Below are 23,145 nucleotides of genomic sequence, written 5' to 3' on the forward strand. Positions count from 1 at the left end.
ATGCACGATACTGGATGCTTGGGGCTGGTGCACTGGGACGACCTGGAGGGATGGTATGGGGAGGGAGGAGGGAGGAGGGTTCAGGAGGGGGAGCACATGTATACCTGTGATGGATTCATTTTGATGTTTGGCAAAACTAATACAATATTGTAAAGTTTAAAAATAAAATAAAATTAAAAAAAAAAAAGAAAAAAAAATATCTGCAGAGAAGACAAAAAACAAAAAACAAAAAAAAAACTTGTTTTTCTAAAGCATATTTAAAGATACTCCACACTGTCTCCTTGGGTAAAATGAGCATTTCACTCTCGATAGACCAGGCTGGGTGTCATATATGTGCTTTCTTCTGTCTGTGGGTCCGTCTGTCTTTCTCTTTCTTCCTCCCTCCCTCCTTCTCTTCTTCCACAACATACTTTACAGAGCCTCTAGTATTTCTAGGCATTTGACTCAGAACAAGCTTTAGTCATGCTAAAGTCATGTTGCAGAGACAGTCTCTTAATAAGGATTTACTACACTTTCCCCCAAGTTTAAGAATGAAGGAAGGGCAGGCCCTTGGCGTCATTCAAGGGCACCTTATATGTTTTTGACAAAATCAGAATTTCTTAAAGATCCAAAAAAAGATATATTGAATGTTTCATTTAAGCAATCAATATGTTATAATTAATTGTAAATGTTTGCATTTCAAGTTACTTGTTTATTAAAAAGGTATCAGTTGAGCTGGTTCACTTGGTGAGCTAAACATTTGGCAACAGACGTAACCAAACACATACTGACCCTTGCTCTGTTTCTGTTCTGTTGTAAACTTCTGCATACAGGCAGGTGTGTAGCAGATGTTGGAGGAAGTGTGTGACTAGATAACGTGGGTGTGGCATCCTTTGCCCTAGTATAACTGCTGAGGCAGTTTTGGAACAAATTGTTTGAAGTCAAGAACGCTTGTCTGTTTTTTCTGTTTTACCCATAGGAGCCTAGCACAGTGTTTTTTGTACCTAATATGGGTGATCAGTGTTTCATACAAATACCCTGTAACTCATTATAACAGTTCTGTGATTGATGCATTCATTTAATCGGCCGTGCTGCAAGTATCCATTGAGCTCTTAATATCTGCTGCACTGTTTTCTAGCCACTGGGGAAGAGTCCGTGAATAAAGCAGATTCAGTTCCCTACCCTCGTGGAACCTACAGTCCAGTGTATGTGAGGTAGGTGTGGGGGGTCAGCGGACAAGAGTAGGCAATAAATGATAAACATAAAACACAGGTGAATTCTGTAGTATGTTCAAGGGTGGTAATTATGGGGAAAATCGGGCAGGATAAAAAAGATTCTTAGGACTGTTAGCTTGCCATTTTAATTTGGGTGTTTGAAATGGGCCTCTTTGAAATGGACTTTTGAACAGAGATTTTACGTGGCTGTATGAGGGGGCAATGGAGAAGGCGATGGCACCCCACTCCAGTACTCTTGCCTGGAGAATCCCATGGATGGAGGAGCATGGTGGGCTACAGTCCATGGGGTCGTGAAGAGTTGGACACGACTGAGCAACTTCACTTTCACTTTTCACTTTCATGTATTGGAGAAGAAAATGGCAACCCACTCCAATATTCTTACCTGGAGAATCCCAGGGATGGAGGAGCCTGATTGGCTGCCATCTATGGGGTCGCACAGAGTCGGACACAACTGAAGTGACTTAGCAGCAGCAGTAGCATGAGGGGGCAGCAGAAAGGCAGAGAGGGGGAAAGGCTGGAGTGTGACCTGGGTCATTTCAGGGAGAGCAAGGAGGCTACTTTGGCTTGGTTGGGTCTGGGTGGGGATGGACGAGCCCTGGGACGTGGGACTCAGAGAGGTGGCCGGGAGAGTGAAGGGGATACCATTATTTCTTTAGGCCGTTGAAGACTTCTGTCTGACTCGTTGGGCACCCACCCCAGGTGACCTCTGCCCAGCACTTCTGCACGATGCCATAACATAATAATGTCTCAATCTGAGGTCCTCAGTGAGTTTCATGGATATTCCTATTATTGATTATTCTGTGTATGCATCATAGAGATTATTTTGCTATCCTTGATATTCAATCCAGTTTGGTTTCCTGTTCTTTGTATTACAAGGTGATTGCCTAAATCTAAGCCCCACTCTACAGAGTGCTAGTCAAGGCTGCATGTTCTGCCTTCTTTGCGTCCTAACCACTGTCCTCTAGTACTTTTAAACTCATTTTGGGAATGACGTGCTGACGGACAGGCATTTGCCAAAGGTAAATGCACAGTGGAGCAGGAATAATATTAAAAATCTTTGTTTCAAAAATGTATTTGTATAAAGGGAAATTATTTGTTCCTCTTATTATAAGCTTCCTTGATGGCTCGGTGGGTAAAGAATCTACCTGCAATGCAGGAGACGCAGGAGATGTGGGTTCGATCCCTGGGTTGAGAAGATCCCGTGGAGGAGAGAATGGCAACCCACTCCAGTATTCTTGCCTGAAAAGTCCCATGGACAGTGTAACCTGGTGGGCTACAATCTGAAGGGTCACAAAGAATCGAACACGACTGAGTGACTAAGCACACACACTCCCCTTATTATAAGCTGTGATTTTGAATCTCCTTCCACATTTCTCTTTAAAAATTTTTTTTTTTTTTAATTTTTGGCCACATTATACAACATGTGATATCTTGATTCCCTGACCAGGGATCGAACCTGTGTCATTGGTAGCGAAAGTGTAGAGTCCTAACCACTGGACCACCAGGGAATTCCTTTCTTCTTTTTTATTTTCTTATTTGCTTTCTTCTTTTTTTAAAAAAAAAAAAATTAGTAGTGCCCACGTTGAGGTCATGGCATCCTAGAAATGAGTTACACAAGTATGAATTACCCTGGCAACATCTATTAGCATATGAAAAGTCAACTGTGCAGTAAATCTGACTTCTTCCTTTTATGAAGGCAGAGACAATCTGGAATGATACATGAATAGAAATAAGGTATTGATGAGATATTTGTGTCATCTGAGATATGACAAGCCACGGACAAAAAACTTGCTGTGTGGCAATAACGTTAGTTTAATTTTCTGAATAATTTCCTTGGACCCACTTAAAATTTCTGACTTCCATGAGGTTGTTGCCCCTCTTAAAGTTGCTGAGTTGTAGTTGCTTCATAGGCGTCATCTTGAAGTGTAACTGAATTTCAGTGCCTGCACATTTAGAGAGGATTCGTTTTGATATAAAAAGTCTTTAGCTGCTTAGCTGGTAACTCTGGGAGGGACTTGTGCAGAGCACTGCAGGGGGATCAGAGAGAGGACATAGTCCTAGCACTGAAGGAAGTTGAAGTCTCTCTAGCAGGGGCTGTGAAGTTGAAATAGTGGTTGCCATGGAGATTGAGAGGCAGGAAAGTGGAGATTATGGGAAGAAATTGCAAGAGTCAGTGAGGGCCCAGATCATCATGGAAAGAATTTAAATGCACCAAGGAGTTAGACTCTATGGAGTAGGAGTTCATTGAATGTCTGTTGTTATTTGGGAGAAAGGGAAGGGATGGAATCAAGAATGCTGCTGGCATTTTTGAGTCTGGGTTACTGGCAGGAAGGCCATGCCATGGTGGAAATAAGAAAGTCAGGAAGAAGTGGTTTTGTGAAAAAAAGTGCTCTTACTTATCTGTTGAGTTTGAGATTCTTTAATAATAAGAAGCCATTTTGCAGATAGTTGTAAATGTGGGAATGTAGCTTGGGTAAGGAGTTAAGTCCTGAGATACAAATTGAAGTGAAAAAACTTAAATTGTATGTGACTTACAAAGTGTAGACAATTTTGAGAAAATGGAAAATACTGAATTAATGTGTTATCAAAGCTTCGAAATTGTATTATGGTTTGCTGTGACTAGGCATACATTCCAGTTTTGAAGTTAACTTTTATATTCTTTCATTTGTATTTTATATCTTTATTTTTCATGTTTTTGAAATAGCATTTCTGTTTCCTTTAGTTATCACCAGAGCTCTGCTTACATCTCATAATTATGAATACCCTATCTAGGCCCCACGTTTCCCTACTTCCTGTTGCTTGTATCCTGTGTAGTTTCCTTACTGTGAAATTCATTGACTCTTGAGTATCTTTGCTTGAACCAACGTGGCTTCTGGGTGGAGGGTAAGCACAGTGCTGAAGAGCTTGGGTTTTGCAGTCAAACAAGACTGGGTGTGTTTCCCCACCTGCTCTGCTCCTCCTGTGTGCTTTGGTTTTGCTCTTCTGGTTCCCTTGAGTATTAAACGAAATCACGAAAGGGTTTCCAGCATTCGTTGCGCCCATCCACTCCTGCCCAGTAACTGACTGCTCAAGTAGTAGTAGTGATGATATGATGGTGGTAATGATACGTCTTCTGTCTCAGCCTCATGGGATGTATCCAGAGCCTGCAGACGTGGGTACAGGAACTACAGTGGGGTCCTTTCCGGGCACATGAGTTTGCTGGTTACTCGGACCACTTCTGCACAGTCCTCATTTCATCATCTCTTGAAAAGAGGGATCAGGACCCTGACTCACCCCCTCTTGGTCCCGTTCAGCCCTTGCTTTCATGGTTGCTGCTCCTGGTGTGGCCTTGATTTCTTCCCAGCTGCCTTTCTGTGAGATCTTGTAGAACTCACGTTGGTTTTCTCATTCACGAAATATGAATTCAGCCTTCCATCAGTTCCAGCCTGTTTATTCAGAGTAAATTGATTTTGACCTTTCTATCCCACTGCTTCTCTTTTGTCCCTATCGCTGCTAATTAATTTCTGCACAAGAGAATGGGCAAGAGCAGTGATAAAACATAAAATTAAAGTTAGTTAATTTGGGCTCATGAGCATTTTGGAGAGCAGGCAGAGAAACTATGTTATTTACTATAAGCTTTGTCTTGAGTTCTCATTTATTTATTTATGCCATTCCTGACTCCTGTTATCATGGATAGTAAGAACTGACAGTTCTATCTGTCAGTTAAGCATTATCTGATAAAGAATTTAGGAATTTGGGGATAAATTCAACTGAAGATATTATAATTTTTAGTATCATTTCCCCCAAATTTAAAGAAAATATGACTGAAAAATTTCAAATATGTCTTTAATACAGTATCTTATATGTCTGCTACTGTAAAAAAAAAATACAGTTATGCTGCTTTTTATTTTATTTCACTTAACAGTTTTATTATGTGTTTATTCAATTTTATGAGATGATACTGTTTCTTACAGTTTTATGACAGCCTGCTGGAACCCAGTTTTTTGTTTCTTTGTTTTTTTCTTTTAGTAGATTTTCCTTACTTGCTAATGCTGGGGCTCAGAGAGGAAACAGACTCAAGTGTTTCTTTTTTAGGAAAGGATTTCACAAACTTGGTTTGGAGATTTTTGAGGATATTTTATTTACTCTTGGATAATGGATGTCAATTTTCTTAAAATTATTTTCAATTGAATAAATTTAACTTTTTAAGGAAACTTTCTGGGAAAGAAGAGGTGGGATGCTCTAATCAGATAAGCTAGCAAAGAGATCTGAGAGATTTGTGTGGATTAAAATTCTTCCTCAGGAATAGTCCTGTGTACTCACTTTTCATTTTTTATGACACTTAAGAAATATGTCTTCTAGTGAAAGAAAAATGAGAAATGAGAGAGATTGTGATATGAGAGAATTCTCTGGATGTGAACAGTTAGGGACACGAGGAGAAAGGAATAAGACAGAACTCACAATTTTGAATGGAAATATAATTGTTTGCTAAATCTTCTGTTTGTAACTCACATGCTAAATCCGAGGGTGTAGCCTTAGACAGTAAAATAAATAGGTCATAGTCTTCCCATGGGAATTCTGTGTTTGTTTCAGCAGCAGGTGCTCATCTTTTCCCTTCATGTGAGTGCACCAGTCGGTCTCTGGTTCTGAGTATTGCAGTTAATAGCTGCCACTTATTTAGTGTTTGAATATGTTCTAGGCATTGCATAAGTGCTTCTCTTTCATATTTACTCATTTAATCCTCAGAGTCACCTATTGAGGCAGTTGGTAGGATCACCAAAAATCTTAAGGTGAAGAAATAAAGATTCAAAGATCGAGGAGTTTGCCCAGTTAGGAGGTGCATCTAGGTTTCCATTCAAGCCCTAGTTTCCATCCAGCCCACACTCCCAGTTACCTGTCTGCACTCTGCCCAGCGTGTCATCACCATAGCACAGGCAGCGGGCGCCTTCCCTTTGTGTGTGCCAAAACCATAGAATTTTTACAGCTCAAAGAAACTTTAAAGAACATCACCTGTATCTTACAGGAAAAAATGCACATTAGGCTCAAAGTTCTAAATAATCTTTTATTCATCCAGCCAGTTGGCCAGCAAGTATTTACTGAACATTTACTATGTGTCAAGCAGTAAATCAGCCAGACATGGCCCATGCCTTCCTAGAACCCTGCTGGCCTTGATCTGTGTATTGCATGTGTGTGCTCATTCGCTGAGTCGTGTCCGACTCTTTGCAGCCGCAGTGGACTGTAGCCCACCAGGCTTCTCCATCCATGGAATTCTCCAGACAAGAATACGAGAGTGGGTTGCCATTTCCTTCTCCAGGAGATCTTCCCAACCCAGGGATTGAACCTGCGTGTCCTGCATTGACAGGTGGATTCTTTATCACTTGAGCCACCTGGGAAGCCCGTTTGTGTATTTGGGCTATATACTAGTTAAAAGCATGGACCCTGAAATCACACCCCTTGCCTCTGAACCCTGTTTACTAGCTACAGGACAGTGGGCAAATAGATGAATCTTTTTAAGGCTCAGTTTTCCATCTGTAAAATGGTAATACTAAAACACCCAAGCACTGGCCTATTGTGAAGATTAAATGAGTTAAAATGAGTAAAGCATTAAAAAGGTATCTGACACTTGGTAAATGCTCAGTAAATATAATTGCTATTAAGATATTTTGATAGTATTTTAATAGTAGTGATATTTCATCACAGAAACCCACAGAGCTATTTACAATAAGATGTGTGTTGTGTTATGACACAGGATGGAGCAGAGGGTTTTGGAGTGCAGAGAGCCAGACCTTTTAACTCCCAGTTGGTTCAGGGCAGGGTCTAATGTACAACAAATGCTATTTTCTTTCTCACCCTTCTTTGTTTTCCTTTTTTTTAAACTTGATAACTTTCTTTACTTTGTGGTCCAGAATCCTAGTGTTTTTTACTTACAGCAGTTTGCCAGCAAATATTTATTCAGAACCAGTTTCTAAGCATGTACTTACTGGGCTCTCTGCAGAATGCTGGGGTAATAATCAATAGGATGTAGGCTGAGCCTTCTAAGAAATGTATGTGCCTGTGGGCAGAGTATACACATATGGACACAGACTTGCAAGCACAACTGTAATGGATGATGCTAAGTTCTGTAATAAATATATGCAAATTAGAGACTGGAGAAGGGAGTGGTCAACTGTCTCTAATCTGAATATGGAACAAGGGCAAAGAGGAAAGCCTTCATGGAAGAGGTGGCATTTTCTCTGTGCCTTGAAGGATCACAAGCTTCTTGTTGCCAGATGACATTTTAAAAACAGGAAACAACCTCAAACAGGAATACTAAGGCATGAACGAGCATGGCTAGCGCTGACAGCAGGAGAAAGTATCAGAAGTAGATATTTGTCTTGTAGGTTGGAGTGGCGGAAAGAAAGTAACTAGATGCTTTTAAGCAGAAGGACTGTATTGTTGGGTTGGATGCTGACATCAAAGGTGAATTGAAGAAGATGAAATCTGCAGTCCGCTTGGTGAGACAGGGTGATGACTGGCTGTAGAATCAGTGAGGAAGCGGAGGAGGCTGGGAGCAGCAGGCTTTAGCGGTACTAACTAGAGCGAACCAAAGGGCTCTAGTGCGCTGGATGTGGAGCCAGGACTGGGGAGTAGTCGTCGTTATCGAGGATGACTCAGAATTCTTATTTGGGCAATGGGTTGCCATCAATCAGAATGGTGAAAAATTCATCAAGAGAGGACAGTGACTTCACTTTGAAGCTTTAACTTTCAGGTTTATCTGTTAAATGACTGCTGAGATATTCCACGAGGAGCTAAATCATAGGTTTGCTGAGTAAAGATGTGTACACTGGATGTCTTGATTTGAAACCAGTGGTGATAGCTAAAACCTTTGGAATGACTCACTCAGGAGGAAAATGTGCAGTGTGAAGAGAAGAAAGCCTTGAAAAGAACACCAGTGACCTCCAGGGCGTCTGCAAGTTGGGTCTCATTAAAATCAGGAGGCGAAGACTTTCACAGAGGGAGTGGTCGGCAGTGTGCAATGCTGCAGAGGGTCCGGTAGTTAATTGAGAGGGGCCAACATGACCTTTCGGATATGGCCATCTAGAAGAAAATCCTTGCCAGTAAACCTCTGTCCCTTTGTTGGAGCATGTTTGTGTTGAGTTGCAAAGTGGATCAAAGAGATGACATAGATGGAGCCACTGAGGTCTCCCTTCAGAAGCTGTCGGTGGGAGGATGGAGGGAACACCATCTTCATGGAGAAAGGGGTTTGTTTGTTCTTGGACTGGGGGATCTGAGCCTGCCCAGGTTCTAGGAAAGAAAGACTAGAGAGAGACAGTTGAGGAGACAGTGGAATGACTGGTAGAGTGAAGCCTTCAGAGACGGAAGCTGCCTCTTCTGAGACTTAAGACTCAGGTGAAGATAAGCAGGAGTTCTGAGGGTGAGATTTAAAGGGCTTTATGCCTGAGAGTGCCTTGGACTGCCAGGAGATCCAACCAGTTCATCCTAAAGGAAATCAGTCCTGAATTTCATTGGAAGGACTGATGCTGAAGCTGAAACTTCAAATTTTGGCCACCTGATGTGAAGAACTGACTCATTGGAAAAGACCCTGATGCTGGGAAAGATTGAAGGCAGGAGGAGAAGGGGACGACAGAGAATAAGATGGTTGGATGGCATCACCAATTCAATGGACATGGGTTTGGGTGGACTCTGGGAGTTGGTGATGGACAGGGAGGTCTGGCATGCTGCAGTCCATGGGGTCACAAAGAGTCAGACACGACTGAGCGACTGAACTGAACTGATGCTTGATAACCTCAGTTTATTTGCTTAAATAGGACATGAAGTTATCAGAATTTGGCTGGAGGATTGAGGCAAGTCAAATGATGTCTTCAAGATTAAGTAATGCACCCTCATTTTTAACTCTGTCTTTCTTGCCTCATCTTGTCTGGGGCCCTACCAGGCTGGACGTGCTTGGGCTCATTTAATCTGGAATTTGTTTGTTTCTTCATTTTCTCTGTCCTGTTCAGCCTTTCCTCTTTGCTCTATCACACCGCCCATCTAACCTTGACCTTAGCCTGAACTCATGGTTATTAACCCTCTCTTTGTGTTTTTGGTTCATGACACCTCCCCACTTCTTTTGTTACTGGTTTTATAACTAGTTCACATTCTGTTGTTGCCTCTTTGAAAGTTAGAATTCTGTCTTTAGAATTTTGTTTTAGCAGATCTTGTGGAGTACACGGTGCTGGGTTGGGATTCTGCGGGGGTGGGGGGGGGACGCTCCCTAAGCTCCAAGGGAAAGGATGTAAAAGAATTTTGAGTTTTCCAAGTTTTGTGAAGGGAGCAAAGGGACAAAACAACCTGCTTGAGATTGGATGGCCAGGGAAAGATTGATACACTGAGGAGGTGACACTGATGTTGAAATAGAAAAGGTAAAAATGAGCCGACCATTTGTAGAGGGAGAAGGGAAATAGTAACTTTCTATTCATAAACACGGAGAAGGCAATGGCACCCCACTCCAGTACTCTTGCCCGGAAAATCCCATGGATGGGGGAGCCTGGTAGGCTGCAGTCCATGGGGTCGCAAAGAGTCGGACACGACTGAGCAACTTCACTTTCACTTTTCGCTTTCATGCATTGGAGAAGGAAATGGCAACCCACTCCAGTGTTCTTGCCTGGAGAATCCGAGGGATGGCGGAGCCTGGTGGGCTGCTGTCTATGGGGTCGCACAGAGTCGGACACGACTGAAGTGACTCAGCATAGCATTCATAAACAGATTCATAATTCATTCGATTCATAGTTGTGTTCATAAACAGATACTCACAGACATTGGAGTATATCCTCCAGTAGATAACTGCCTAGAACATATAGGATACTGTCCTGTCCTTCCCACTGATACTTCCTTGGTTCCTGACAGCCCTGTATAAGACCTGTAACAGTTTATCCTTCAAGTCAAAGTAGAGAAGGACCATGTTTGTTTGTTAAAGGATATTACCTGGAAGAATATCCAACAAAATTCTGTAAAGCAATTATCCTTCAATTAAAAAATGAATTAATTAAAAAAGAAAAAAGGAGATTCCCTGCACATGAAGTTGTTACTGAGCAGCCAGTAATGTGTTCAGGGTGAGGCAGAACAAGATAAATTCCCTACACTCAATTGCATGGTGTTTCTTTCTGTATTTCCTCTACCCTTCCCCCGCCCCCTCATCTCAGGTAATTCTGGTTCACAAAAATGAGGAAAAGTGTGTGTGTGTATGAGTGTGTGCAAAGTCACTGTTCGTAATCACCACCATTATATGATTACTGCAACTTTAGTCCCGGAAGTAGACAGTTGGGACAGATCCCCAGCTCTATACGCTGGGCCTATGTGGGTGTCATAGTCTACTATCTTTAGCTCAAGGGTGGGATCAGAGTTCCAGATTTCCTGTGGGTGAGGAATAGTGGGAGGTACTGCATGGAAGAAAAACCAAGGAGAATGGGGAGACATGGAAAATAAACTTTGCTGACTTTGTAATTTCGCCTAGAGTCAGGCCAAGTAAACCTAAACCATGATCTCCCAGGGCGAAAGCGAGTGTTTCCTTGCAAATCTAAGCTTGTACAAGTAAATTATTGTTTCTCAGAGAGAGAACATGAAGAGTATGTGAAATAGTTTATTATATTAGGTTTCCTGGGCAGTGCTTTCGAGAAAGGAAAGGCATAGAAAAATAAGCAGTGGTTTGACCCCTCAAAACAGGTTTCCCAGCATCTTCCTATTTTCTTGCTGCTGCTCAAGGAGTGACAACATTCTGTGTCAGTGCACTTCTGGCAAAAATTCTACTCCTTGGCTTTTTAAGGAAGTAGCAATAGTGATCTTATTACATGGGTGATTTTGTATATATCCTAATTCGAGTTACTGTTAGTAAGAAGTTCATAATAATGTGGTGAACCTTGAATGAGAACAGCTTCCTTTGTATTCAGACATTTATTACTTTTGTGATTAATTTATCTGACAGTGTCAAGAAGGTTGTGTCTTTGAAAATGATCTAATAGATCTCCAGCAAGCAACATTTTTCATTTGTACATGGAATACTCTTTGCCGTTGTCTATCAATGTTTGGTTTGATTTTCCCCCATTATAATTCTTCTTAAGCTCAGAGAAGACATCTCTAGTGCTATATGAAATATAAATGATTCCTAGTAAATGGATGGGAATTAAGATTGTCATCTTAATTTAATAATATATTTACCCACATTTAAAGTGTATGTACAGATGATGCTACATTAAGGACTTATGAACTTGAAATTTATTTATGTGTCTACTTGAGACATGTCCCTGAAACTTAAGGTGGTGTATATTGTAAAATGTGTCATTCAGACTGTAGTTAGACAGAATTTTATAATTCTGGGTTCCCCAGTGGTCTTCCTGAGATTAAAATATATGCTTGTTTTTAAAGTATCTTGAGATAAGGGAAAATAAACTTACTTAGACATTTGACTATATACATGAAGTTATTTCTTTGGTAAAAAGAACTTGAGCTTCTGTCCTTAGGGAATATTTATTAGCAATTAATTAATTAGGGTACCTTCTCTGAATTACTGTATTAATTTAAATAAGGTCATAGGCCCCCATGAAAAATTATATTATGCAAAATATTAACTGAGGCAGAATCTATTAAGAAATGGTAAATGTGAAATTAACCCAATTGTGTAGAATTTATTGAACTGATCTTTTAATATATTGACTGTAATAAGTCAGAAATGTCCATTTAAACACATACTTTCATTTCCACTGTGGTGTGGAATTATTGTATGTAAAGAATTTACTAATATAATTCACAGGCAGTCCAAAATTGTCTTTGGGAACCCTTCTCTAAATTCAACATTCAAAAAATTTAAGATCATGGCATCCAGTCCCATCACTTCATGACAAATAGATGGGGAAAAAATGGAAACAGGGAAAGATTTTATTTTCTTGGGCTCCAAAATCACTGCAGACGGTGACTGAAGCCATGAAATTAAAAGATGCTTGCTCCTTGGAAGAAAAGCTATGAAAAGCCTAGACAACATATTAAAAAGCAGAGACATCACTTTGCCAACATATTCATATAGTCAAAGCTGTTGTTTTTCCAGTAGTCATGTGTAGATGTGAAAATTGGACCATATAGAAGGCTGAGTGCTGAAGAACTGATGCTTTCAAACTGTGGTGTTGAAGAAGACTCTTGAGAGTCTCTTGGACTGCATGGAGATCAAACCAGTCAATCTTAAAGGAAATCAACCCTGAATATTCATTGGAAGGACTGACCCTGAAGCCGAAGCTCCAATACTCTGGCAACGTGATGAGAAGGGCGGACTCAGTAGAAAAGACCCTGATGCTGAGAAAGATTTAATCGAAGGGGACGACAAGGGACGAGATGTTGATGGCATCACCGACTCAATGGACATGAGTCTGAGTAAGCTCCGGGAGATGGTGAAGGACAGGGAAGCCTGGCGTGCTGTAGTCTATGGGGCAGCAGAGTTGGACACGACTGAGCGACTGAACTGCCTGACGGACGCTAGACAGCTTACTGAAACTGCTTTGCTGCTGCTAAGTCGCTTCAGTTGTGTCCGACTCTGTGCGACCCCACAGACAGCAGCCCACCAGGCTCCCCCATCCCTGGGATTCTCCAGGCAAGAATACTGGAGTGGGTTGCCATTTCCTTCTCCAATGCATGAAAGTGAAAAGTGAAGTGAAGTCATGTCTGACTCTTCGCGACCTCATGGACTGCAGCCTACCAGGCTCCTCTGTCCATGGGATTTTCCAGACAAGAGTAGTGGAGTGGGGTGCCATTGCCTTCTCCATGGGAGGGTTTTGTTATGTTGTGTGGTGCTCCTTGAACACTTTATAAAGAGTTTGATCATTTATTTGGGGATTTTACTTTCATGGTATGCTACTATACCTCTGAATTCTCCCTTGCCACGTGATCTGTAGGTCTTTTCCTTTCTGTCTATACTGTGTGTGGACTTTCGGTTACTAAAAGAGTGTTTATCCCTTTACTCACCAAACATTGGTGCTAAGTACTGCTGGATAATTGGGATACTGAGGTGAATGAGGCTCTTTTGTCTACCTTTGTGATACGTTCAAGGGTTTTCCTTTGCTGAGAACCCTACCTCCTGGAACATCCCCTTCCCCTCCTCTTCTGCTGCTGCTGCTAAGTTGCTTCAGTTGTGTTGGAGTCTGTGCGACCCCATGGACAGCAGCCCACCAGGCTCCCCATCCCTGGGATTCTCCAGGCAAGAACACTGGAGTGGGTTGCCATTTCCTTCTCCAGTGCATGAAAGTGAAAAGTGAAAGTGAAGTCGCTCAGTTGTGTCCAACTCTTAGCGACCCCATGGACTTCAGCCCACCAGGCTCCTCCACCCATGGGATTTTCCAGGCAAGAGTACTGGAGTGGGGTGCCTTTGCCTTCTCCGCCCCTCCCCTTCTGGTTGTCTTCAAAACCAGATTTTTGCTCTTCAAGCTAAAGTTGAACAACCTCGGTAGAGTTCCAAATAGAATGAATTGTATGTTCTTCCCTTAATTATTTTTGCATTTAGTTCCACTCCTAGAAAAATCTAGATATGCTATAGTGTATCTAAATTAATTTTAAGGCATGTGGTAATTTACAAATCTCCCAGAAAAAAGTGCTGACAGAATGCTTTGATTCCATGGTTTTAAAGTACTTACCAGTTTTAGAGATGATATAAAGAAAAAATAGAGGGCTCTTAGAATTGTTTAAATACAGTGTTAAAACACCAAAAAAAAAAAAAATTGAAAGAAAAAGACTTTGTATAACATGACTATTGGACACTGTATTTGAAAGCTCCGCCCCAGTGTGAACCTCTGATTTAACGGATAGCCACTCTTAGTATTCGGATATAGACCCTTTGTATGCACATCCTTCCAGCTTTTACCTATGCACACAGACACACCTATCCATCTATAACTGTCTTAAAATAGTTGTGTGTATGTGTGTTTTAAATGGGATCTTATACAACATATATCTTTGTAATATCTTTCCATGTAAATATACATGTCATTATGTTGTACTGTATGGTTCTGATAGAATTTGAATTGCCAAATGAACATTCTTGGACAACTAGGTTATTTCCAATCTTCTTCATTATAAATGTCTTTGTACACGTAATATTATTTACTTAGGGTAATTTTTAAAGAGTGGAAGTGGAATATTAAAGGTTATGTATAATTTAGAGACAGTTGATACATATTGCCTAATTGTCCTATAGGAAAATTGGTATCATTTTGCAAAAGTATATTAAAATGCCAGTTTGTACTATAATTAATACTATATTATCATTTGAAAAAATTTATAACTATTAATTAAAAGAGTATATTGTTATAATAATAATGAAAATACTAGTGAGGTGAAACTTTTTTGGTTATAGGTCAATTATATTTCTTTAGTATTTTTCCTATTTCTGTTTTACAGTCTTGGCTTTGATGGGCTTTTTGACTTTTAATTATTGTTTTGATGGAACTATGTATATATTCAGTTCAGTTCAGTTGCTTAGTCATGTCTGACTCTTTGCGACTCCATGGACTGCACCACCCCAGGCCTCCCCATCCCTCACCAACTCCTGGAGTTCACTCAAACTCATGTCCATTGAGTCGGTGATGCCATCCAACCATCTCATCCTCTGTCGTCCCCTTCTCCTGCCTTCAATGTTTCCCAGCATCAGACTCTTTTCAAATGAGTCAGCTCTTCGCCTCAGGTGGGCAAAGTATTGGAGTTTCAGCTTCAACATCAGTCCTTCCAATGAACACTCAGGACTGATTTCCTCTAGGATGGACTGGTTGGATCCCTTGTAGTCCAAGGGACTCTCAAGAGTCTTCTCCAACACCACAGTTCAAAAGCATCAATTCTTGGGCCCTCAGCTTTCTTTATAGTCCAACTCTCACATCCATACATGACTACTGGAAAAACCATAGCCTTGACTAGATGGACCTTTATTGACAAAGTAATTTCTCTGCTTTTTAATATGCTGTCTAGGTTGGTTATAACTTTTCTTCCAAGGAGTAAGCGTCTTTTAATTTCATGACTGCAGTCACCATCTGCAGTGATTTTGGAGCCCCCCAAAATAAAATCTGCCACTGTTTCCACTGTTTCTCCATCTATTTGCCATGAAGTGATGGGACCAGATGCCATGATCTTAGTTTTCTGAATGTTGAGCTTTATGCCAACTTTTTCACTCTCCTCTTTCACTTTCATCAAGAGGCTCTTTAGTTCCTGTTCACTTTCTGCCATAAGGGTGGTGTCATCTGTATATTTGGGGTTATTGATATTTCTCCTGGCAATCTTGATTCCAGCTTGTGCTTCCTCCAGCCCAGCGTTTCTCATGATGTACTCTGCATGTAAGTTAAATAAGCAGGGTGACAATATACAGCCTTGATGTACTCCTTTTCCTATTTGGAACCAGTCTGTTGTTCCATGTCCAGTTCTAACTGTTGTTTCTTGACCTGCATACAGATTTCTCAAGAGGCAGGTCAAGTGGTCTGGTATTCCCATCTCTTTCAAAATTTTCCACAGTTTATTGTGATCCACATAGTCAAAGGTTTTGGCATAGTCAATAAAGCAGAAATAAATGTTTTTCTGGAATTCTCTTACTTTTTTGATGATCCAGCAGATGTTGGCAATTTGATCTCTGGTTCCTCTGCCTTTTCCAAAACCAGCTTGAACATCTGGAAGTTCACGGTTCACATATTATTGAAGCCTGGCTTGGAGAATTTTGAGCATTGCTTTACTAGCGTATAAGATGAGTGCAATTGTGCAGTAGTTTGAACATTCTTTGGCATTGCCTTTCTTTGGGATTGGAATGAAAACTGACCATTTCTGGTCCTGTGGCCACTGCTGAGTTTTCCAAATTTGCTGGCATGTTGAGTTCAGCACTTTCACAGCATCATCTTTTAAAATTTGAAATAGCTCAACCGGAATTCCATCACCTCCACTAGCATTGTTCATAGTGATGCTTCCTAAGGTCCACTTGACTTCACATTCCAGGATTTCTGGCTCTAGGTGAGTGATCACACCATCGTGATTATCTGGGTCGTGAAGATCTTTTTTTGTACAGTACTTCTGTGTATTCTTGCCACCTCTTCTTAATATCTTCTGCTTCTCTTAGGTCCATACCATTTCTGTCCTTTATTGAGCCCATCCTTGCATGAAATATTCTCTTGGTATCTTTAATTTTCTTGAAGAGATCTCTAGTCTTTCCCATTCTATTGTTTTCCTCTGTTTCTTTGCACTGATCACTGAGGAAGGCTTTCTTATCTCTGCTTGCTATTCTTTGGAACTCTGCATGCAAATGAGTATATCTTTCCTTTTCTCCTTTGCTTTTGGCTTCTCTTCTTTTCACAGCTATTTGTAAGGCCTCCTCAGACAGCCATTTTGCTTTTTTTGTATTTCTTTTCCATGGGGATGGTCTTGATCCCTGTCTTCTATACATTGTCACGAACCCCTGTCCATAGTTCATCAGGCACTCTGTCTATCAGATCTAGTCCCTTAAATCTATTTCTCACTTCCACTGTATAAGCATAAGGGATTTGATTTAGGTCATACCTGAATGGTCTAGTGGTTTTCCCTACTTTTCAATTTAAGTCTGAATTTGGCAATAAGGAGTTCATGATCTGAGCCACAGTCAGCTCCCGGTCTTATTTTTGCTGACTCTATAGAGCTTCTCCATTTTTGGTTGCAAAGAATATAATCAGTCTGATTTCGGTGTTGACCATCTGGTGATGTAGTGAGGATATCAGTTCCTTGCTGTCACATAGCAAGTATTTGTTCCCTGGGTGTTACCTCCCTTTGTTTATGGTATTTTTTTCTGTATTAGTATTTATTAATAAGTGTCATTATTTGTTCTGCTTTTGTTATAGTTTAGACTCTCTTTTCAAATCCTAAGTTTAAAGAAGTATGTACCTATCGATTTAGTGTATTTTTTCACTTGTATCATTTAATTTTTATTTAAAAGGAAGTGAATGACTGGGTATATAACAGGTTTACTTATTTTTGTTCCAAATTGTTGGCTAATAGTTCCAGAGAGAGTTTATTGGATTGCTTTATTGTTTTCCCAGTAACATTAGAAGTCATCTTTATCATACATTGAATTCTTAATTACTCATTCCTGAGCTTTATATTTTTTCTGCTTTTCAGCTTTTATTTTGCTGTATTGTCTATTTTGATACCAGTAGCACATTGTTCAAAATACAGTTTTGTGGTGCATTTTAACAAATGCTAGGCTCAATTTCCTCATTAAACTTCATTTGCTAGTTTTCCTTTTCATTTCAAATCAACTTTTAAAACACTTCTAAAATTCTGGAAAAAAAACTTGTTAGTATTTTAGTCGGATCACTTTATATTTCATGGTTACAGTATATACCGGGAGGTAGGGTAGGTGGATAGGATGGACATCTTGATAATTTAATTTGTTTTTAAATGGCTTACTACATCAAGGTATTTAACGACATGTGTATAAGAGGGCTTTCCTGGTGGCTTAGATGGTAAAGAATCTACCTGCAATGTGGGAGACCTGGGTTTGATCCCTGGGTCAGGAAGATCCCCTGGAGGAGGGCATGGCAACCCACTCCAGTATTCTTGCCTGGAGAATCCCATGGACAGAGGAGCCTGGCGGGCTACAGTCCATGGGGTTGCAGAGGTACACAACTGAGCAAGTAACACTGCTGCTACTTTCTGTGAAGATCCTTTTTTTTAGACATTGGAGACACAGGGTTAAGAAGAAAAGAACCTTCATTCTTTTCCCTGACCAACTTTTATAACTTTAGAGGGTGTTTTTAAATAGATTATATACTGTAGAAGGAGTATAAGATTTCCCAGTTTCATATTTCATAAATTTCTCTTCCCTGGAAACAAAGAGAGGATTTTAGGAAAGAGGGGGGCAAGAGATAAAGAAAACCATTCAGAAACTCTGTAAGTGCTATAACCAGGACAGGGGTGAAGGGAGGGTGGATCCTAAAGATACTTAGAAGTGAAATTGATAGGACACTGAACGGATTGGACATGGAAAAAGGATGGTGCAGAGGGAAGAGTCTTAGGATGTGGTATTTTGGGTCTGTTCGGTTGGCTAGAGACTGAAGTACAGAAGGAGGCACAGATTTCCTAAGGAAGATGTTAGATTTGATTCTGAGTGCAGCTGTCAATCAGATATCTGTGTAGAGTTGTTAAGCAAGCAGTTAGATAACTCCTGACTCTGGTTTCCAGGAGAGGGTCCTCTGGGGATACAGAGCCCTGGCGGGACCTCCTCGGACAGCGTAGGAGTTGAAGCCAGTTTAGAGGAGAAGGTGAGACCCAGGCACACAGGAGGGGCCAGGGTCCCAGAGAACTCAGGGAGATTCCTAGCGACAACTAGACGGATGATACTGCAGGAGAAAAGCAGTGAGAAATAGCTGGATGGATCCAAGACCGCTGAGAGCTCAAGTAAGATAAAAGATCGATCTGTATTTTTTGGATTAACCACAAAAAAGCTTGTGCCCTATGCTGGGTTGATTTGGAGGGAATGGTGTTGGGGGAGGCCCCATTGCAGTAGGGATCAAGTATACATTTGAGAGGCTGATTCTATTATTGTCATCATTATTTTATTGTTTCTATCACTGAAGAAATTTTGAAATCCCTATTAAGGGAAATAAAAAATCTGATTGCTTTGCTCTACTTGTACCTCCAGATCTGTATTTTTAAATAGGAAATATGTATTTAACCACCATTTACTTGAACTAGATTCTTAGCAGTGTGATAAATTCTGGACTGAGTTGATATGTGATATTGAAATGATATGCTCCCTGCTATTATGAAGCATTATAACAGTTTCTGTAAGCTCTGCAAAGAACAGAACAATAGAGTTTATCATACAGGGGATGGCAGGTGGCAAGGGGCATCAAGGACCCCTTTGAATAAGTGAATTTGAGCTGAGGTGGGTTTTCCTGGCTGAGTGAAAGGCCCTGATGTGAGATGAAACTTGTGACTGATTAAACCAATGAGGTCTGAGATTAAGATAGGAGAGGTAAGCAGAGACTGTCTACTGTCCTGAGTTATTTGTTGTTCAGTTGCTCAGTTATGTCTGACACTTTGCAATCCCTTGGACTGCAGCCCACCAGGCTTCCTTGTCCTTCACTATCTCCTGGAGTTTGCTGAAAAGCATGTCCATTGAGTCGGTGATGCCATCCAACCATCTCATCCTCTGTCATCCCCTTCTCCTCCTGCCTTCAATCTTTCCCAGCATCAGGGTCTTTTCCAATGAGTCAGCTCTTCGCATCAGGTGGCCAAAGTATTGGAACTTCAGCTTCACCATCAGTCTTTCCATTGAATATTCAGAATTGATTTCCTTTAGGATTGACTGGTTGGATCTCCTTGTAGTCCAAGGGACTCTCAAGAGTCTTCGCCAACACCACAGTTCAAAAGCATCAGTTCTTCAGCACTCAGCCATCTTATGGTCCAACTCTCACACCTGTACATGACTACTGGAAAAACCATAGATTTGATTATATGAACATTTGGCAGCAAAGTGATGCCTGTGCTTTTTAATACGCTGTCTAGGTTTGTCATAGCTTATCTTACAAGGAGCAAGCGTCTCTTAATTTCAGTCACCATCTGTAATGATTTTGGAGCCCAAGAAAATAAAATCTGCCACTGTTTCCATTTATTTTCTGTCTACTTGCCATGAAGTGATGGGACCGGATGCCATGATCTTAGTCTTCTGAATGTTGAGTTTTAAGCCAGGTTTTTCCTTCTCCTCTTTCACTTTCATCAAGAGGCTCTTTAGTTCTTCTTCACTTTCTGCCATAAGGGTGGTGTCATCTGGATATCTGAGGTTATTGGTATTTTCTTCTGGCAATCTTAATTCCAGCTTGTGCTTCATCCATCTTGGCATTTTGCATGACATGCTTCAGTCCACGGGTTACAAAGAGCCGAACACAACTGAGCAACTGAACAACAACTCTGCATAGAAGTTAAATAAGCAGGGTGACAATATACAGCCTTGACATACTCCATTCCCAGTCTGGAACCAATTCGTTGTTCCATGTCTGATTCTAACTGTTGCTTCTTGCCCTGCATATGGGTTTCTCAGGAAGCAGGTAAGATGTTCTGGTATTCCCATCTCTTTAAGAATTTTTCAGTTTGATGTGATCCACACAATCAAAGGCTTTAGTGTAGTCAATGAAGCTGAAGTAGATGGTTTTCTGGAGTTCCCTTGCTTTTTCTGTGATCCAGCTAATGTTGGCAATCTCTGGTTCCTCCACCTTTTCGAATTTCAGTGTCCCTCTGGAAGTTCTTGGTTCACGTATTGTTGAAACCTAGCTTAAAGCCTAGCATTACCTTGCTAGCATGTGAAATGAGTGCAGCTGTGCAGTTTGAACATTCTTTGGCATTGCCCTTTTTTGGGACTGGAGTGAAAATTGACCTTTTCCAGTCCTGTGGCCACTTCTGAGTTTTCCAAATTTGCTGGCATATTGAGTTCAGCACTTTAACAGCATCATCTTTTAGGATTTGAAATAGCTCAGCTGGAATTCCATCCGCTCTACTAGCTTTGTTTGTAGTAATGCTTTCTAAGGCCCACTTGACTTCACATTCCAGGATGTCTGGCTGTAAATGAGCAACAACACCATCATGGTTATCCATGTATTCTTCTGTGTATTCTTGTCACCTCATCTTAATATCTTCTGCTTCTGTTAAGTTCATACCATTTCTGTCCTTTATCATGCCCATCTTTGCATGAAATGGTCACCTGGTATCTAGTTTTCTTGAAGGCATCTCTAGTCTTGCCCATTCTGTTGTTTTTCTCTATTTCTTTGTATTGTTTCCATAAGAAGACTTTCTTATCTCTCCTTTCCATTTTTGAGAACTCAGCATTCAGATGGGTATATCTCTCCTTTGCCCTTTGCTTCTCTTCTTTCCTAAGCTATTTGTAAGGCCTCCTCAGACAATCATTTTGCCTTGTTGCATTTCTTTTTCTTGGGAATGGTCTTGGTCACCACCTCCTGTAAATGTTAGGTTACTTAAAGCGTTTTTTTACTTTGTCTAAAGTAGAGTAGTCACTTCATCTGAGGATCAGAATATAAAGTTCCTAAGGGCAGTGATTTTCCTTTGCTTTGATTGACATCTCCCTGTTGTACAAAATAGTATTAGCACTTTGTAGATGGCTCAGACATTTTTGAATAAATACTGTGAGTTAGATGAATGAATACACTTGTGCTTGACAAGATTATTCCATCTGTTTTATGGTAAACAGATTGCAGAATAGGGGAGGAGTTGTGTTGATTAGCTCCAGTGAAAGCTGGTAGTGCTGGCCAGTGGTGGAGGAGGAGAAACACATCTCGGAGGGAGAATAATTTGATGGTGGCCCCATGGGAGCGAAAGAGGATCAGGGTATTTTATATACGAACAACAGAGTGTTGCAGGGGTCCCTCTAAGTCACTGTGACTTAACTGAGCTCTTTCCAAATGCTTCTTTCTGCTCTGTGTGGGTTTGCTTTTTGACATTGCCACGCACCCTAGCTTCCTACTTACTCAAGGTTTATCTTACTTTGTTACCAAGCTCTGTGAATTTGATGTAGACTTTTAATACAGCACCTCCTCAATTTCCCTCGCATTCTCCGTGCTTAGGGCCACGTCTGTGCTGGATGCTACATCAATTCTTGTCTACGCTGTTGATATCCAGTCTTCTTGCCCTCTTGCCTTTCTCACACTGTTTATTCTCTGCTCCATATATACCCATAATATAGAAATGAGTATATCATTCAGTTCTCTAAAAACTCTGTGCTTTCCCATCGCCTATAATGTAAAGTCTACATCAGCAGTACTGTTTGGTTGTACATTCATTTAAATTCAACACATATTCTTTTGAGCTCCTACTATTTGCTTGCCTGTGATTTAGTCACACAGGGCTTCCCTGGTTGCTCAGCTGGTAAAGAATCCATCTGCAATGCAGGAGACCCTGGTTTGATTCCTGGGTTGGGAAGATCCCCTGGAGAAGCGATAGGCTACCCACTCCAGTGTTCTTGGACTTCCCTGGTGGCTCAGATGGTAAAGAATCCACCTGCAATGCGGGAGACCTGGGTTGGATCCCTGGGTTGGGAAGATCCCCTGGAGGAGGGCATGGCAACCCACTCCAGTATTCTTGCCTGGAGAATCCCCATGGACAGAGGAGCCTGAAGGGCTATAGTCCATAGTGTCACCAAGAGTCAGTCACGACTGCATGACTAAGGACAGCACAGCACATACTCTGCCATACTCTGTGCACCTTCATAATTTTCTGCCTAGGATTACTAGCTCTTACCTGGATAATCGTAACTGATTGCGTTGGACATGCCTGCTACCATTTTTCTGTGACCACTCTTGGGCCTGGCTTTGTAGCCTTCTTTGTTATTGGCAAATATGACAGATCTTGATGGGATAAAAATTGTCTGTGCTTTAAGACTCTTGAAGATTTGGATCGCCATTGAATGATTTTCACCTTCTGAAATAATCTGCACCTTGGCAGGAAGGTGTTAACATAAATGCTGATGTTCAGTTTATGGGCCCTTGGTGATGCCTTTGTGTTTCTCTGCTCTTATAAGCAGGAGTCACTTTTCTATGTATTTAGGAGTTGCAGCTTTTCCTTCACGTTTTCATTACACTCATTCAGTAAACATTCAACTGGTTGCTGGTGTCAGGGGTTTCAAACTTCTTCAACTGGAGGTCTCTTTTTTCCCAAAAGAAATCTTCAGTTCAGTTTAGTTCAGTTCAGTCGCTCAGTCGTGTCCAACTCTTTGCGACCCCATGAATCGCAGCACGCCAGGCCTCCCTGTCCATCACCAACTCCCAGAGTTCACTCAGACTCACATCCATCGGGTTAGTGATGCCATCCAGCCATCTCATCCTCTGTCGTCCCCTTCTCCTCCTGCCCCCAATCCGTCCCAGCATCAGAGTCTTTTCCAATGAGTCAGCTCTTCGCATGAGGTGGCCAAAGTACTGGAGTTTCAGCT

General features: G+C 41.1%; 1 protein-coding gene across 8 annotated transcripts in view; it reads left to right on the plus strand.

Annotated features, from left to right (window-relative positions):
• The window catches only part of RUNX1T1 (runt-related transcription factor 1; translocated to, 1 (cyclin D-related)), a 156,099-nt gene that overhangs the window by 56,198 nt on the left and 76,756 nt on the right, over positions 1 to 23,145 (plus strand). The window contains exon 1 of one of the 8 annotated variants that reach the window (XM_010861956.1): positions 188 to 1,193. The exons of the other annotated variants lie outside the window; for them this stretch is intronic. The gene's annotated coding sequence lies outside the window, so the exon portion shown is untranslated. Of the gene's footprint in view, positions 1 to 187; positions 1,194 to 23,145 lie in introns of those variants that run through there. 8 annotated transcript variants of the gene reach the window in all.

The sequence above is a fragment of the Bison bison genome, unplaced genomic scaffold, assembly GCF_000754665.1.
Source record: "Bison bison bison isolate TAMUID 2011002044 unplaced genomic scaffold, Bison_UMD1.0 scf7180017858048, whole genome shotgun sequence".
In the NCBI taxonomy this organism is placed as follows: domain Eukaryota; kingdom Metazoa; phylum Chordata; class Mammalia; order Artiodactyla; family Bovidae; genus Bison; species Bison bison.